Source organism: Aquarana catesbeiana, linkage group LG01 (genome assembly GCF_042186555.1).
Source record: "Aquarana catesbeiana isolate 2022-GZ linkage group LG01, ASM4218655v1, whole genome shotgun sequence".
Classification (NCBI taxonomy): domain Eukaryota; kingdom Metazoa; phylum Chordata; class Amphibia; order Anura; family Ranidae; genus Aquarana; species Aquarana catesbeiana.
In genome coordinates this window covers 756,898,195-756,917,303 of record NC_133324.1, presented here as the reverse complement: position 1 = coordinate 756,917,303, position 19,109 = coordinate 756,898,195, and the positions used below count along the sequence as shown (strand labels likewise).

Here is a 19,109-nt window from a genome sequence, read left to right as displayed (position 1 = left end):
TGGCATTAACTGGCAGTAACGCACACAGAAGTAAATGGCATTAAACTGGCAGTAAAGCACAAAACTATATTGCTTTAAACTGGCAGTAACTCACACAAAACTATATGGCGTTAAACTGGCAGTAATGCACAAAACTATATGGCATTAAACTGGCAGTAATGCACACAGAACTATATGGCGTTAAACTGGCAGTAATGCACACAGAAGTAAGTGGCGTTAAACTGGCAGTAACGCACAAAACTATATGGCATTAAACTGGCAGTAATGCACACAGAACTATATGGCGTTAAACTGGCAGTAATGCACACAGAGCTATATGGCATTAAACTGGCAGTAACGCACACAAAACTATATGGCGTTAAACTGGCAGTAGTGTGCACAAAACTATATGGTGTTAAACTGGCAGTAACGCACACAGAAGTAAATGACATTAAACTGGCAGTAACGCAATCAAATAGACAGCGTTCAACCATCACTACACTGACGCTATCTGAACTACTCTAGCTATACACTAATGTAATGATTACTGACATGGTCTCACTACACTACACTGAAACTATCTGAGCTGCCCCTACTCTACACTAATGTATGTATGAATGACACGGTCTCACTACACTAGAGTAAAACTATCTGAGCTGTCTCTACTCTAGCTGCACACTATGCAAAGCTGAATGATGGTCCTCCTCACTACACTCACACTATCCCTAGACTGACACTAAACTAATATTCTACATTAACAATTGAAGCAAAATAGTACTGTATAGCACATTAACTAACTAATAGCACTGAACAGAGCCCTGTTCTATCTCTCTCCACACTGAAATCACACTGAAAATGGCTGCCATTGAAAGAATACTTTTATACTGTGAGGCGGGAATGGGCTATGATTGGATAAAGTCATGATGACAGTGTCCAATCATGACTCTGACAGTGCGTTGTGCCCTGATTGGCTGAAACTTTCACTGCTTCAGGCAGTCAGGGCTTGCAGTGCACTGTTCAGCACCAAAATGCATTGTGGTCAGTTTGGGGGGTGTGAACAAACGGTCAAACGACCTGTTTGTTTGGCTGGTCGTCGAGCGTCCAAACAGCAAAAGTTTGGCCCGAACTTATGCTCGGGCCGAACCGTTCGTCCATACCTACCCAGAAATGGCACTTCCACTTCCACATTTATTTCATGATAGATTTACTTTAACGAAGGCAGTGCATCGCTTAAAAGAAATAAATGTAATGAATGTAAGGCCAAGTCCCAAAATACATCTTGATCCGAAGGAATGAATAGTCAATGAATGGCACACCCACAAGCAGAGAGGAAACTCCTTAGGTGGTGAGAAAAGGTACTGTGATAAAATAACAATCGTGTATCCACACCAATGTGTTTCACCACCAGAAGTCTAGGCTGCTCACCTTATTGAGTAGACCTTCTGAGCTAACAGGTCACTCATGCAGTCCCTTCAACGAGGTAATCATAAAGATGAAAAGACTGGCCACATATGTCGTCCACTGAAACTTGCAGTATCCAAATACCATTCTCGTTGGCAGGTATAAGTCATGTTAAAACAAAATAAAAGGACATAGTGCTCTCCATATAGTAAAAGTGACTAGTTAATTGAATAAAATGTTACTCACATTGATGACACTGGATCCCAGTGCTAGAATAAAGGACATATAGGAATAAAAAAACAGGTAGGTGACTGTACTGACGTCACGTAGCCCCTCGCACGCGTATCGTCTGTGGGTAAAGACTTCCTCAGCTAATCTGATTGGGGGCCAGCTCTTATATTAAATCCTGGTTCATCAACCAATTATCTTAAAACAAACCCCGCCCTTACTACAATCTGAACCCAATTGTATAATAGTACCTTATTGGTGGCTAGGATCAGAGTACTGGATGTAATGGACCATCTGATTGAACAATGGCATGTACTTACCCCCGTTACTTCCAGAACATATACTGCATCTGCATCAGCTGGCATGTCACCCATAGCATTATCACTATCGTTTCGGGTGAGGGGATAACACACATCTGCCAATCACAGGCGATGCCATACCGTCATAAGGAAATCCCGCCCTCAGTACAAACATCTCCCTGGAAACTGGGATGGATGGTGTGATCGTACTAAACGATCCACCCCTTTAAACGATTAAAAACAATGACAGGGATGAATAACGAAACATAGGAGTAAATAGGAATAAAATAGAAAATAAAATTGAAGATAAGGGAATGGTCCAATATGAACGGTGACATCCCAAAGGGCTTAATGACAAACAATTGGGAAAACCTTGCTTAAAGGTCACCCGATCTTCCCAACCCAATTCCAGCGAAAAGATAGCCATAACTCCAAAACCACACACCTACTAATGGGTAGTGTGGAGTGGGAACAGAACAACTCCCACCAAATAATCACCGAAAGGACCCAGGCATAAATGGGCACAATGGCTGAGTCCAAACATTAGGATGCTAATGAGGCTATCCGCTGATGAATCAACCCACACAATAACTGATCTTAAACAGATCATAAATAAAATATTGTATTGTGAATATTAAAATAGTTTTTTTATATAAAAATTAGACATCAGTACAACCACCTATTCTGTAAACTCACCAAGTCCAACTAACAAAATAAAAATATAAAATGAATACCACAGTAAGCATCACTAACGTTCTGAAATTGAGGTCAAACTCTACGTTCAACCCCAGAGGTACCCCCACCTTTGTCTCATAGACCCAGAATGATTCCCGTCGGCTGAGCTGCCATATGAAATTACCTTCTTTCCAATGCTTTGTCACGTTCTCTATCCCCCAGAACCGCAATCCAGCGGGGTTGCGATTATGGAAGAGTCAAAAGTGCTTGGATACGTTATGTGTACGGAGACCTCTTTTAATGTTATTAACATATTCTCCGATCCTCACATGGAGGGGTCTGGAGGACCTCCCCACATACTGGAGGCCACATTCACATTGTGGCATGTATACAACACCGGAAGTGTTACAAGTGATCAATTCCTTGATTTCGTAACATTTTCCAGTGGCACAAGCCACAAAATCCTTCCATTTCGTAACATTGTTTTTAGCCTGTCTGCACGCAGGACAATGGCCACATGGATAAAAACCGTTAAGAAAGCCTAACGCCCTATTCACAGAATAAGTTGGGGGATCAATAACCCCTGGGGCCAACTTATCCCCAAGGGAAGGTGCTCTTTTATAAATGAATTGTGGGCGGTCTGGTAGGAGCGGGCCCAAGGTCTTGTCTTGTTTTAAAAAAGGCCAGTGCTTCTGTACAATCTTCTCAAATTGCTTATATTGGATATTATAGTGCAGGATCATCCTGATCTGCCTGGACTCACCCTGACCTGCCTTAGGGGCATTGGAAACTAACATCTTTCTATCCAAAGCACGGACATTTTCCATTTCTTTATTAAGGCTATATTTATCATAACCCTTTTCCATGAATCTAGAAACCAGGGTCTGGGATTGGGATAAAAAGTCACCCACATCAGTGCAGTTTCAACAGGGATGAAGGCATTTCGATCTGTAGCTTTGAAGTGGGTAATCATCTTGACTTGGTCCCCCTCCTTTGTCAATTCAAGATCTAAAAAAATTGCCTTCAGTGCTAATATTCCACGTTTAAACAATATTTTTATTATTAGCATTAAGTCTGGAAATGAAAGCATCCAAACTATCTCTATCCCCATCCCAAATCATAATGAGGTTGTCAATGTACCTCTGATAGCATATCAGTTCAGGGGGTTTATTCCTAAACACGGCCTCCTCCTCCCAGTGTGCCATGAGCAAATTGGCAACACTGGGAGCAAACCATGCCCCCATGGCTACCCCTCTGGTTTGGAGGTAAAACTGCTTTTCATACCAAAAATAATTTTTTGACAAGCAGAAAGTCAAACTGTAAATCAAAAAATTTTGGTGCCTCCTAGAGAGACCGGAAGACCCCAAGGCCCACTGTACCGAGGATAAGGCATCCTTGTGGCTGATGATCGTGTATAAAGAACCCACATCTGCCGTGATAAGAAAACAAGAGGACGTAATGGTCAAAGACTCTAAAATTTGTATGACATGCTTTGTATCCTTTAGGAATGCATTATTTTTCGTAACCAGCGGTTGGAGGAAAGTATCAATATATTGGCCAAGTCTCGAAGTAACCGAGTCGATCCCGTTTACTATGGGTCTACCCAGCGGGTTAACAGTATTCTGGATCTTGGATCTTAGGGAGGAAATAAATTATTGGTGTCTGACAAAACAGGGGGTCCAAATACAAGGCCTCCTTTGCACTAAGTACCCCTATGTGCTTCCCTCTCTCCACAAGAAAGTGAAGTTCGCCCTTAAACTCCAACATCAGATCCTTAGTCAAAATACTATAATTATTATTGTCACTTAACAGATTCTCCATTTCATTCCTATAATAAGTTTTACATAGCAAAACAAGCCCCCGCTTATCAGCGGGGCGTATAACCAAATCGTTCCTGTCTGTCAGGGCCTTGATACCTCTCTTAATATATAAAGGGTCATTGGCCTTCCGAACCTTTAACAAATCCAAATCCTTCACCACCATGTTCCTGAACACTTTCAAGTGTTCAGCATCGGTGGCTGGGGCATTGAACATGGACTTGTTCCTTAAGTTGGAATGGTGACCCCCATGACCCGTCGTGCTGGTGGTTCTTACGGATGGGGTGTTCAAGAAATATTTTTTATTATTCACTGTACGAATGAATTTCTGTAGATTGACATAAGTTTGAAATGTATTTAGGTTGCGGGTGGGAGCATATTTAAGACCCTTATCGAGTTCTTTAATTTCCTATTCACTTAGGGGTGTTCCACTCAAATTATATATCCCAGCACCTAAGAGGGCTTTGTTCTTTGGAGTTCTAGTGACTCCTCTCCTTCCTCTCTTGCTTTTCTTTTTTGCAGGAGGTAAAACTGCTTGTAATACCAAAAATAATTTTTTGACAAGCAGAAAGTCAAACTGTCAATCAAAAAATTTCCGTGCCTCCTAGAGAGACCAGAAGACCCCAAGGCCCACTGTACTGAGGATAAGTCATCCTCGTGGCTGATGATCGTGTATAAAGAACCCACATCTGCCGGGATAAGAAAACAAGAGGACGTAATAGTCAAAGACTCTAACATTTGTATGACATGCTTCGTATCCTTTAGGAATGCGTTAGTTTTCATAAGCAGCGGTTGGAGGAAAGAATCAATATATTGGCCAAGTCTCAAAGTAACCGAGTCAATCCCATTTACTATGGGTCTACCCGGCGGGTTAACACTATTCTTATGGATCTTAGGGGGGAAAAAATTATTGGTGTCCGACAAAACAGCGGGTCCAAATACAAGGCCTCCTTTGCACTAAGTACCCCTTATGTGCTTCCCTCTCTCCACAGGAAATTGAAGCTCGCCCTTAAACTCCAACATTGGATCCTTGGTCAATATACTATAAGTATTATTGTCACTTAACAGATTCTCCATTTCATTCCTATAATAAGTTTTACTCAGCAAAACAAGCCCTCCCCTTATCAGCGGGGCGTATAACCAAATCGTTCCTGTCTGTCAGGGCCTTGATACCTCTCTTAATATATAAAGGGTCATTGGCCTTCCGAACCTTTAACAAATCCAAATCCTTCGCCACCATGTTCCTGAACATTTTCAAGTGTTCGGCATCGGTGGCTGGGGGATTGAACACGGACTTGTTCCGTAAGTTGGAATGGTGCCCATTCCAGCTGATGGGAAACATTCGACGGGAATCATTCTGGGTCTATGAGACAAAGGTGGGGGTACCTCTGGGGTTGAACGTAGAGTTTGACCTCAATTGTGGTTGTACTGATGTCTATTTTTTATATAAAAAAAAATTTAATATTCATAATACAATATTTTACTTATGATCTGTTTAAGATCAGTTATTGTGTGGGTTGATTCATCAGCGGATAGCCTCATTAGCATCCTAACGTTTGGACAGCCATTGTGTCCATTTATGCTTGGGTCCTTTCAGTGATTATTTGGTGGGAGTTGTTCGTGCTCCCACTCCACACTACCCATTAGTAGGTGTGAGTAGGTGTGTGGTTTTGGAGTTATGGCTATTTCGCTGGAATTGGGTTGGGAAGATCGGGTGACCTTTAAGCAAGGTTTTCCCAATTGTTTGTCATTAAGCCCTTTGGGATGTCACCGTTCATATTGGGCCATTCCCTTATCTTCAATTTTGTTTTCTATTTTATTCCTATTTACTCCTATGTTTCATTATTCATCCCTGTTATTGTTTCTAACTCTTTGCGGTGGCTGTTTCAGTGCCACTTGCTTATTGCCATGGTGACCGGCCTGAGTGTACACGCAGGTTTCTATCTCTCCCTGACCTACGTGTGACGTGGACGTTAGGGGTGGATCATTTAGTGCGATTACGCCATCCGCCCCCGTTTCCAGGGAGACGTTTGTACTGAGGGTGGAATTTCCTTATGACGGTATGGCGTCAGCTGTGATTGGCAGATGTGTGTTATCCCCTCACCCGGAAACAATAGCGATAATGCTATGAGTGACATGCCAGCTGATGCAGATGCAGTATATGTTCTGGAAGTAACGGGGGTGTGTACTTGCCATTGTCCAATCAGATGGTCCATTACGTCCAGTACTCTGATCCTAGCCACCAATAAGGTACTATTATACAATTGGGTTCAGATTGTAGTAAGGGCGGGGTTTGTTTTAAGATTAATTGGTTGATAAACCAGGATTTAATATAAGAGCTGATGCACGGGCCCCCAATCAGATTCGCTGAGGAAGTCCTTACCCACGGACGATACGTGTGCGAGGGGCTACGTGACGTCAGTACAGCCACCTACCTGTTTTTTTATTCCTATATGTCCCATATTCTAGCACTGAGATCCAGTGCCATCTTTGTGAGTAACATTTTATTCAATAAACTAGTCACTTTTACTATATAGAGAGCACTATGTCCTTTTATTTTGTTTTAACATGCCTTATACCTGCCGATGAGAATGATATTTGGATACTGCAAGTTTCAGTGGACGATATATGTGGCCAGTCTTTTTATCTTTACGATTACCCTGTTGAAGGGACTGCATGAGTGACCTATCTGTTAGCTCAGAAGGTCTACTCAGTAAGGTGAGCGGCCTAGACTTCTGGTGGTGGAACACATTGGTGTGGATACACAATTGTTATTTTATCACAGCGCCTTTTCGCACCACCTAAGGAGTTTCCTCTCTGCTTGTGGGTGTGCCATTCATTAACCATTCATTCCTTCGGATCAAGATATATTTTGGGACATGGCCTTACATTCATTACATTTATTTCTTCTAAGCACTGCACTGCTTTGTTTTGATAGTTATATTCAAGGATTTTTATATTGACCTTCAGTGTTCAGTTGCTGTATGTTAGGATTGGTTTTGCGCTGTCTGTTTTTTCTTTTTTACTGTTACTTTAAAGAAGAACTTTTTCCTATTTTATCTTCACCTATCCTTACAAAAATTAAAGTCAACAGCTTACTGTCATGGTTATGCAATAGAGTTTTGTCTGTCAGCTTACCTGTCTCCATGTGTTCATCTCTAAAGACCAGCTGACTCTCACCTGACTGGTTTTATAACCTTTCCTCTAAGCATGGCCCCACCCCAGGCCCTATCAGGGAACCCTATATTAACCTGTGCACTGCAAGCCAGCAGTGCTGATCAACCATTTTGTGTTAGCTTTCGTGTGTACTTGCTGTGTTTCCAGTTACCGACTTTGGCCTGTTCTCGGCTATTCCTGTCTGCTCGTGACCCTGACCTTTGGCGTGTCCCCGACTATCCCTGTTTGCCTGTGACCCTGAACCTTGGCGTGAACTCTGTTGTCCTTGTCTGCTTGTGGCCCTGACCTTGGCTTATTCTCTTACTATCCCTATCCTCCTGTTTCCTACTGTGGGTGTGAGCTGGGGGACCCTGGGGGTAGCAACCTGGAGCCAGGTGCAGCCAAGTCCATCCTCACCACTAGAGGCTCTGGTGAACACCTGCTGGCTCTTAGACTCCGCGCCCCAGGGAATCTTATGCTCTAACCCCAGTGGGATCCGTGCTGGTGTTCCAGCGGCCCTGCCTTCCTTACCACCCTGACTCCCATCCGCAGCAGTCAGCCGTAGGGTCCACTACCTTGCCGTGCACTCCTGATCCCTACGGTGTGCATCTGTCACCTAGCCTCAAGGTGACCTGACAGTTTGATCAGCCATGGACCCGGCTGATGTGCCGCTACCCGCAGATGATCCATTGCAGGGCTTAGTTCGCAGACTTGAGACCCAGGAATCGCATCAGACACAAGTGATGTGATTCCTTCAGGATTTGGCATCCCGTTTTGAACAGGTTCAGGCATTAGGACCCCCGGTTCAACAATCTCAATCTTTCTGCTGCTGCACCTATCGCACCAGTCGCAGCCACACATTCATTACAACTGCCAGCTCCGGCCCATTTCTCTGGGCTTGCAGGGGCTTGCAGGGGGTTCCTTAGCCAGTGCACAATTCATTTTGAACTTCAGCCTCAAAACTTCCTGTCGGATCAGGCGAAAGTAGCCTATATTATATCCCTCCTGTCTGGCGAGGCTCTAGCTTGGGCTGCCCCTCTGTGGGAACTGAATGATCCAGTGGTTTCTAGCCTGTCTGATTTCTTTAAACTTTTTCGGAATATCTTCGAGGAACCATGTCGTGTCTCCTCACTGGCTAGCGCTCTTTTACGTCTCTGTCAAGAGTCTGCTTCTGTGGGACAGTATGCTCTTCAGTTCCGTATCCTCACAGCTGAATTGAGCTGGAATAACGAGGCCCTAGTTGCAACCTTTTTACATGGCCTCTCTGATAGAGTGAAGGATGAATTAGCAGGAAGATGCCTTCCTGCTGATCTGGACGGTGTCATCACCTTGTGTAACCAGATCGATATTCGCTTTCAGGAGAGGGCCATGGAAAAAAGACACTAGCACCCGCCGTTCCTTAGGCAGCCTGAGCTCCCAGTCCCTTCTCTTCGATCCGAGGAGCACCGCTGAGGAACCTATGCAGCTGGGCTGGACCAAGTTGTCTCCTGAAGAACGCGCTAGGTGCAGAACTCTGGGCCTGTGCCTCCATTGTGGGGCCAAAGGTCATTTTCGCGACACTTGTTCTCTTCGTCCGGAAAAATGCTCGGGGCTAATACATCTGGAAGGTGTAGTATTAGACCCTGAAGTATCACCTTCACTTTCTCGTCTTCTTCTTTCTGTGTTCCTTCATGTCGGTGCTTCCTCTCGTTCGGTCTCAGCACATCTGGATTCCGGAGCTGCTGGCAATCTCATGGATTGGGAAACTGCATCTTGCATGAGACTTACCCTTTTGCCCCTTTCAACGCCATTGGTGGTCTTGGGGATTGATGGCACTGTCTGCCTGTGACCCTGAACCTTGACGTGAACTCTGTTGTCCTTGTCTGCTTGTGGCCCCGACCTTGGCTTATTCTCTTACTATCCCTATCCTCCTGTTTCCTACTGTGGGTGTGAGCAGGGGGACCAGTCCATCCTCATCACTAGAGGCTCTGGTGAACACCTGCTGGCTCTTAGACTCCGCGCCCCAGGCAATCTTGCGTTCCAACCCCGGTGAGATCCGTGCTGGTGTTCCAGCGGCCCTGCCTTCCTTACCACCCTGACTCCCATCCGCAGCAGTCAGCCGTAGGGTCCACTACCTTGCCGTGCACTCCTGATCCCTACGGTGTGCATCTGTCACCTAGCCTCAAGGTGACCTGACACTTACCAGTTCGTGAATCAAACCAAAATAAGTCTGAGTCTCCTGAAGTCTTCAGTTAGGTTCCCATGCTGTCCTCTTGGATCCAGGAGCCGTACAGTCAACCCCCTACTGTCCACGATCAGCCAGCTGGGGTAGATTGGTCCTGTGGCCCACAGGGTGTGTGACCCTAGGTGGCTGCTTTCCCTGGGGGGGAGGGAGTCCAGGCTCAACATCACCCTCGACTAAATAAAAAAAATCTATTTCCAAATGTGTAACAGGGAAGGAACAAAGAGGCTATGCTGAAAATGTGAGTTAAGGTCTGCTGTAAAGCGGTATTAAACCAAATAACAATAATTTATTATATTGCAGCTTACTAATTCTTAGATGTGATGACTGCATTCCTTTTCTTTTTTTAGGCTTTCTTTCTCCTATGTTCACCTGGTAATCCAGCCCATAAGCCTGTTGTTTTTCCAAAGAAAAAGCTTTCTTGCAGATGTATCAGTTACAGGGATGAGACAAATCTTTATTCCAAATGGAAAAAAAAAACTTACTGTAACTGCTTATAAAGTGTGAGCTGGCACTTGGCTTCATTTTGTTAGTATATCTTAATCTGCTAGTACATCTAACACTACCCTCCCCAGACTGATAAAGCTGCTGTCCAAATGTACCCCGGTGTGCCTTTATCCAGAGTGGGGGCACTCTAATGAAGGAAAAGTATTACTGGCCAAATCACCAGGCGAAAACGGAGAGAAGAAGACTAAAAAAAAAATAAACTAATGCTGTCACCACATCTAATGATTGGTAATCTACAAGATGTTCCAATTTTAGTTTTGGGTTTAATACCACTTTAAGGACATAGGGTACTCTGGGGAGATGACTCCATAGGGTTCCCATCATACGTTACTGTGTGCAATACTATATTAGTTATAATACCTAATATGATGAATCATATAATCGCTTTAACCACTGACCTCATGAATCTGCCAAAGATGTACTAATCAAAATATCTGATTTTTTTTCCAATCGTGCTTCTGCAAATCAGGTCAAATTATGGTATTGTACACTTCTAACATATAATATAATTTTCTTTTTTGAAGATTGCTAAAAAATGCATTGGAAGAGATTATAGTAATTGAATTCAGGTAAGTTATTTAAGTTAGACAGAATTTCTCACATGCTATACATGATAGTATTCAACTGGGAGAATGCGGAATTCCATCCATGTTCTCTTTAACTCTTTCATCAAGAAAGATATAGAAATGGAATTCACTTCACAATGTGTGAAAAATGTATGTATGCTCGGAGTTACATAAATTATGGCCACATAATAACACTATTGAAGGCTCGGGTACATTACTATAACATACATTAAATTCTGTATAAATAACATTTTATTCAAGTGGTCATTAAAAAGTGAGTTTTATATTGCTGATGTTCAGTATATTAGACAATTCTTAACCTAAATATATATGCACTTAGTGCATTTAAATAAAAGAAGTTTTTAAAATCAAATACACAAGTCATGTTTGAATTTGTCTGAAAGACCACAAACATTCTTCCCTTTCTTTATATTGTAAAATACCAAGGTATGGAAAAGCAGCAGTGTAATAAAGAAAACATAATCAAATAGTACAAAACAATTGCATAACACCTTCACGACTTATGCCCCATACATATGATAGGATTTTCCGATGGAAAATGTGTGATAGGACCTTGTTGTCGGAAATTCCGACTGTGTGTGTAGGCTCCATCACACATTTTCCATAGAAACTTCCGTCACACAAAATTTGAGATCTGGTTCTCAAATTTTCTGACAACAAAATCCGTTGTCGGAAATTCCGATCGCGTGTACACAATTCCGATGCACAAAGTGCCACGCGTGCTCGGAATCAAGCAGAAGAGCAGCACTGGCTATTGAACTTCATTTTTCTCGGCTCATCGTACGTGTTGTACGTCACCGCGTTCTTGATGTTCGGAATTTCCGACCAACTTTGTGTGACCATGTGTATGCAAGACAAGTTTGTGCAAACATCCGTCAGAAAAAACCCATGGATTTTGTTGTCGGAAAATCGTGTGTACAGGGCATAAGGCTGCATTCACACTTGAGCTGGACGTCGTTGGTCGTTTTGCAAGGTTTTTTTTTTTTTTGGACATTTGTACAGCAGTTTTTGTGGCCCTCTGATGCTGAAGCTGTTTTTTAAAATATTTTTTAGCCAATAAAAAGTTTGTTTCTAGAGGGAAAAAGACATGCAATGTGTGCGTTTTCACATTTTTTTTTCTGCGCTTGTGCAGTTATTTGGTGCTCTCATTGAAGTCTATTGGGGCCAAAAATGCTTGAAGTTTTTAGCGCAAAAGAAGCTCATGTACTTTTTCAAGCTGCAAGCTACATTATTTATTTATCCCTTTCATGACTAAGCCTATTTTTGAAATTTGGTGTTTACAAGTTAAAATCCGTATTTTTTGCTAGAAAATTACTTAGAACCCCCAAACATTATATATATTTTTTAGCAGAGAATCCAGAGAATAAAATGGAGATTGTTGCAATATTTTATATCACAGGGTGTTTGTGCAGCGGTGTTTTAAATGCACATTTTTGGGAAAAGGGACACTTTCATGAATTTTAAAAAATCCAAACAGTAAAGTTACCCCAATTTTTTTTGTATAATGTGAAAGATGATGTTATGCCGAGTAAATAGATACCAAACATGTCATGCTTTATAATTGCACGCACTTGTGGAATGGCGACAAACTACGGTACCTAAGAATTTCCATAGGCGACGCTTTACATTTTTTTTATGGTTACCAGGTTAGAGTTACAGAGGAGGTCTAGTTCTAGAATTATTGCTCTCACTCTGTTGATCGCGGCAATACCTCACATGTGTGATTTGAACACCGTTTACATATGCGGGCGCGACTTACGTATGCATTTTCTTTGCTGCGCAAGCTCACAGGGACGGGGGCGCTTTAAAAATGTTTTTATCTTATCTATTTTATTTATTTTTATTTTTATAAATTGTGTTAAAAAAAATGTTTTTTGATGACTTTTATTGCTGTCACAAGGAATGTAAACATCCCTTGTGACAGTAATAGGTGGTGACAGGTGGGAGGGATCGGGGGTTTAAAAGATCCCCGGTCCCTCCTTTGCACTTCAAAGTATTCAGATCGCCAAAAACTGTGATTCTGAATACTGTGTATTTTCTTAAAACTGGCGCCATTGGCAGCCGAGTAAACAGGAAGTGACGTCATGACGTCGCTTCCGCGTTTACAATTAGAAGGCTGGAAGGAAGCCACCCACAGCTTCGTTACAGCCCGCCCCAGCCGCCGGAGGCAGCCGATGGGTCACCGGGCCTTCCGATGGCACGGGAGGCCCAGTAAGAGCGGCGGGAGGCGGCGGGAGGGGGAACGTCCCTTCCCGCTCTTCCAGTATAACAGCCGAGAGGCTTTTAGCCGCATTGGTTGTTATACTCGTGTGACGAAAATGTAAGAGTAGGATAGTTTTGCCTTAACAAGATGTGGTGTTATCTGGTGAAGTAGTGTAATTGTAGATGTAGCTTAATTATGGGTTATTAAAAATATAGTATTCAATGTTGTTCTGGGCCAATTCCACTCTGGTAAATTCAGAACACAAAACCTTCTGTGGGTTGAGACAGGAACACACCCCCATGGTTGATTGGCCAAGGGCTAAAGTCCAGCCCGCATCCATATTTCAATAAATTGGGTAGCCTGAGATATGGACATTGTTCTTCCACTAAGCCAGTTCGAAACTGGGGAGTTCCCACATGTTCCAGTATGCTTCTACTAACGGATAGACTTCGGTAAAGTTTATTTCTGCTTTTATCCTTTTTTTTTACATAGCAAATTGCCAATTTGTGTGTCTTTCTGCATTTTTTGTATCTTTTTTGGTAAATCCTTTTTCTTTGTATATCTTATATGCACTGCCCACTTTCGGGATATTAAATGATAAAATTAATAAGTGACTTCTGTGTACTAAGCTAGGACTCATATCTCTGGAGAGGTTGTTGTATTTTAGTGCCTAAGTACTCAGTCTAAGTTACGTGCCAATCGGTATGCAATTGCACTGTGTGTTGGCAGATTGCATGCAGATTGTAAGCTAACAGATCGCCCAGACGGAGATCTGTGTGTGTGGTGGCTCAGCAGACCAGTCTGCGAACAAACTGTTGGGTGGTGGCAGGCTATCGTTTATTGTGTGTCTGGTGTGTGGGTGTGGGGACAGTGGGGAGAGTGATTAACACCGGGTTTCAAGCTTGCAGGATAGCTGGAAGAATCCTAGAAGTGTGTAGTAATTGCTAGACTATTCCTCAACCCTTAGAGTGCACCAGATTGTATGTAAGATTCATATCTGCCTGTATGTTGTCAGCTAGCTGGATTGGAGTGGAGTCTCCCTCTAGTGGTGGCCAAAAGTAGTGCAGGCTGTGAAAGTACCACAGCCAGTCTTACATGCTCAGTATAAGTTCCCCCTTATGCCCTTAGTTCCTCATATCCCCGGTCAGGGAATGCACGTTGCAGTTAGTTAGTCGCCGTGGGCATGTGTAATTCGTGACAACTCAGATAGCCAATCGCCCGCTGTAAACAACGGTAACGGTATAACCCCGGAAAGCCGAGTACGCACATCTGCGTACGCTAGGCGGGAAGGGGTTAATTGTTTATTTATTAGATTATTACTTATATAGTGCCATCAATTCTTGCAGTGCTTATTTACATATTTATTACACTTGCAAATGTTTCACATGACGCTCAAGGCCAGATAAGGCTCTACACTCTCCTGTCACATCTCAGGTGCTGACTTGGCTCATCTCCACCAAAGAAATCAATTGTATCTGCAATGGAAATGCTGCAAATCCCATTGAAAATAAATTGTCTTTATTAATATAGTGAGCACAAACAAGTTCTATTCTGACATGTTTTGATCTGGGCACAACGCTTTCTCAAAGAATGTCAAAACCACTACCCATACACCATTATATAGAAACAGGAATTAATCCCACATGATCATTAATCCCTTTCTTCATTTAAACACATTCAACTCAATTGTGCAATGCAAAAAATAGATATATATCAAAAATAAAAACATTTTTACAACTTAAAGCTGAGTTCCAATCAAAAGTGGAACTTTCTGATTCCCCTTCATCCAGTGCCACATTCGGGGGGGCAGATACCTGTATTTGACAGATATCCTGTCCCACTTCTGGGAGACCGGGCCATAGCGACTTATGTCAGCAGCTTAGTCCCCCTCCTCCTCCCTCCTCATCTGCCAGCCAGTGAAAGAGTGTAGCGCACTTTGCGCATGTGCAGTAGGAGCCCGGACGTGAAGCTAGGTTCCCTTAGTAACGATGGCCGAGGCAGCACCCGACCAGCCGATCTGAAGATTGCCTGTGGTGCCCTCCGAAAATCGCCTGCTGTCCTAATGTTAAAAGTCAGCAGCTACAGTATACAGTATGCTGACCTTTATTTTTTTAAAGGTGCAGGCGGACCTCCTCTTTAAATAACACTGAATTTGCATTGGAAAATATATTGTGCTACAGAACACAAATTTAATAAATGCAGACATATTCAAGTGTTAGAGTGACACTATGCCCAGATGTGAAGAGGCACAACTGAAAACTATGAGATTTTGGAAGTTGAGAAATTTCAAGTTTCAGTCTACAAAGCACTCAGGCGTGAATGGGACCTTACAGTTATTTGCAGAAAGCGTTCATCTTACATGTTCCCCACAGCTTTGAATAGCGCTGTTAAACTATAAGGTCCAGAGTATAGCTCACAATATCACTCCTAGGCTCAGAAAAATGAATTGCAAACATGTAAACACATGTACTATGGAAAATACAGCTACAGTTTACGTATATGCCAAAAACCCATAAACCTTCACCATTCTGGGTAAGTATCAAGCAACCTTACCATTCCTTGGATGAACTATTCACTATTCATTCATCCCATGAAGGTATCTTGATATCTTTTATCTGAATATTTTGAGAAAATTACAGGCATATGTGTTTCAACAGAGCTTTAATAGACTGTATCACTCCAACGGTGCTGCTCAACTCTCTGGGCATTTTTGGCAAACATCTTATTATGGATAACCACAAGTTAAAATGCATTTATGACACCAGGAAAATTAACCTGCAGTGAATATTTGGTAAATGTCAGATACACTGCTTTATAACAATACTCTGTACAGTTATTTTATCAGAAGAATTTTTACAGAATACTCAACTGCTTAGGATTTTTTTCAACAATTTCAAATAGCTAGTTTTTCAAGTAAAGGGGTAACTCTACTTTAAAAAAAATACCATACCATATATGACTATTTATAAGGTTTGTTTGTAATTGAGTAGCATTAGACATTACCTTTCTAGCTGAATATGCAACCAGCTACCACTTTCTAAAATTAGCTAAAAACTTTAGACAAGGCAAACTTTATGGGGCTAATAGTAGACAGGACTTTCCCTCAAATGTCATTCCCTACAAATGTAATCGAATCACTGATGTTCCCATTAGTATCTCTCATATTACAACACTAATGCTGGTCACGTTGTTACTTCAAAAAGACCCTCTCACTCAACAGTCAAGAAATAGGAAGTAGCTGGAGGAAGAAGGAAGTGAGAGCAATCCACTTGAGAGTTACTGTACAAAAGACAACAGCTGGGATCATCCAGTTAGTAAATGGATAGGAATGATACAATTGAGTGTGGCCATTTTGAGAAAATGTATTGTAGTTGGCAAGGGAATGGAAATGATGGTGTTTTTTATGGTTTTTAAGGGGAAGTTATTATTATTATTATTATACAGGATTTATGTAGAGCTGACAGTTTACACAGCGCTTTACAAAATGAGGGTAGACAGTACAATTACAATACAATTTAATACAGTAGAAATCAGAGAACCCTGCTCATTAGAGCTTACAATCTAAGTGGGAGGGTCAAGAGATACAAGAGTTAATAACTATGGGGGGTGGGCTGATAAAGAAAACAATATGCAGTTGTTAGATGGGGACAGATAGACTTCTCTGAAGAGAAGAGTTTTCAGGGATCGTCTGAAAGTGGACAGAGCAAGAGATAGTTAGACAGATTGGGGTAGAGAGTTCCAGAGGATGGGAGAGGCTCTGGAGAAGTCCTGGAGGTGGGTGTGGTATGAAATGACAAGGGAGCTAGAGAGCAGGAGGTCTTGGGAGGAATAAAGAGAATGATTTGGTTGGTATTTTTAGACTAGGTTAGCGATGTAGCTGGGGGCCAGGTGGTGGATGGCTTTGTAAGGTATTGTTAATATCCTGAATTTAATTTATTGGGTAAGTAGACGCCAGTGGAGGGATTGGCAGAGAGGGACTGAAGGGGGATAGCCAATGTAATGGTAAGCCAATGAGGAGGGAGTTGCAGTATTCAAGGGGAAAGATGACCAGGGAGTGGATTACAAGCTTTGTGGTGTCATTGATTAGGAAGGGGCATATCTTGGACATGTTGTGGAGGTTGAGGCGGCAAGCTTTGGACAGTGATTGGATGTAGGGCCGAAAGGATAGTTCAGAGTCCAGAATTACACCTAGGACTTTGGCATGGGGGGGGTGAGTTGATAGTTGAGCCATTGATTTTGACACAAGTTGGCTTTTAAATGGCTCCTAAGGGTTATGGAAAATAATTTTAACTATCACGAGCCTGTTCCTGTGTCAAAAAATTAAAACAGCATACACCAATAAAAAAAACATAAATACAAAGGTACTAAACGGAAAAAAAATAAACCATCCTAAATACGCTTACACCAGATAAACTTCACACTCACTAAAAAAAAGTTATTTTTTTCAAGTCAGTTCCGTGAGCAAAACTGAAATTTTTTCTTCTTGGCTGCACAAATGTAATATACTATTGAAATCAGCTTTTTTTTAAATTAAAGAAAAAAAGATGGGATAAGAGCAGAGAAATGTAAGAAAGCTCAGCAGAAAAAGAACAAAGTGTAATAACATGTCTTTTTTAAATCTTGAAGTGTTGAACAGAGGTATTCTTCAAATGGGGACATCTTTTCAAGCTTACTTGCTTCCTTACTTCCTGTTGTATCTTTGTGGCAGGAATTAAGGGACGTAACTGTGATGGGACTCAAAAAAAAAATGTAAAAACTATTCCTTAAGCGCTCTACACTTTCAGTTTTTTTTTGTTCAACCAGCAGATAGAACAAAAAAATAACAACTGGCAGAGCCCTGCATCAACACAATGATGTGTGATGTGAGGATCTCTCCTGCTGAGCTATTGTATTCTGGCAGGGGGGACTGCACCTTACCACACCAGAATAACTGACCAGCACTGCAGCCATTGGCTGCAAGTGCTGATTGAATACTGTTTTTCCAAGCAGGCCGTTCAACAGAAACCTTTTGAACACATAGTGGTACACATGTACTGAAAGTTGTCTGGTCCCTGCTGAACGGGCCAACTTTGGGTACATGTCTACCGGGCTTAACTCTAGCCAAAGCTAAAAAAATAGTTTTGGTATCACGTACACTTGTAATGATGATGTGAAATAATGTTTTACTAAAGTTTCAAAAATATTTCTCTTCTTTTTAGTCTGGTATATATGAAACATTACATGCTAATATTTTGTCTTTTGAATTGTAGCCAGCAGGTGAAGCTCCTTTTCACATGTTCCACGTTCTCCTCACCTCCTGCTGAAAATAGCCTATTGTTTGCAGAGTTCAGTAGCTTCATCTGAAATTTACATTCATAATAGGGGACATGTCTTAATTCTGTCACACAACAAGACACTGCTGAATAGAAACAACAAGAAATATTGTGAAACAGCTTTAACCACTTGCTGACCGTCCCAAGGCAGATTTCCTGCTACAGGGTGGCCACGCTGCACAGGATCACATATATATATATATACGTGATCCTGCACTTTTGGGTATCGGGCGTGCGTGCTTTTATACAGTGGGAGCTGATCAGCGGGTCCCATAAACCCGATGTCCGCTGGCAACTGTTGATTGTTTAGTACACTGACAGAATGTTACTTTGCCTATGTAAACAAGGCAGATTGCCTTTCAGTACAGAAGGCATGGATCCTGTGTCTCTGTAAAGCAGAAACACCAATCCATGCCTTCCACTAGTAAAAGCACCTCCCCCACTACACTGAAACATTGATTAGGCACACAGTTAACCCTTTGATCGCACCTGATGTTAATCCCTTTCCTGCATATTTTTAGCACTGATCACTGTAATAATGTCACTGGTCCCCAAAATAGTGTCAAAAGTGTCAGGTGTCCAATTTGTCTGCCGCAATATTGCATACCCACTATAAGTCACCAATCACCGCCATTACTATTAAAAAATAAATTAAAAAAATATTAAAAAATCCCATAATTTGCAGACGCTATAACTTTTGTGCAAACTAATCGATATACGCTTA

General features: G+C 42.1%; 1 protein-coding gene across 2 annotated transcripts in view; it reads left to right on the top strand.

The window, feature by feature from the left end:
• Nucleotides 1-19,109, top strand: part of FSTL5 (follistatin like 5) — a 1,055,781-nt gene that overhangs the window by 657,773 nt on the left and 378,899 nt on the right. The gene's annotated exons all lie outside the window — the stretch shown is intronic.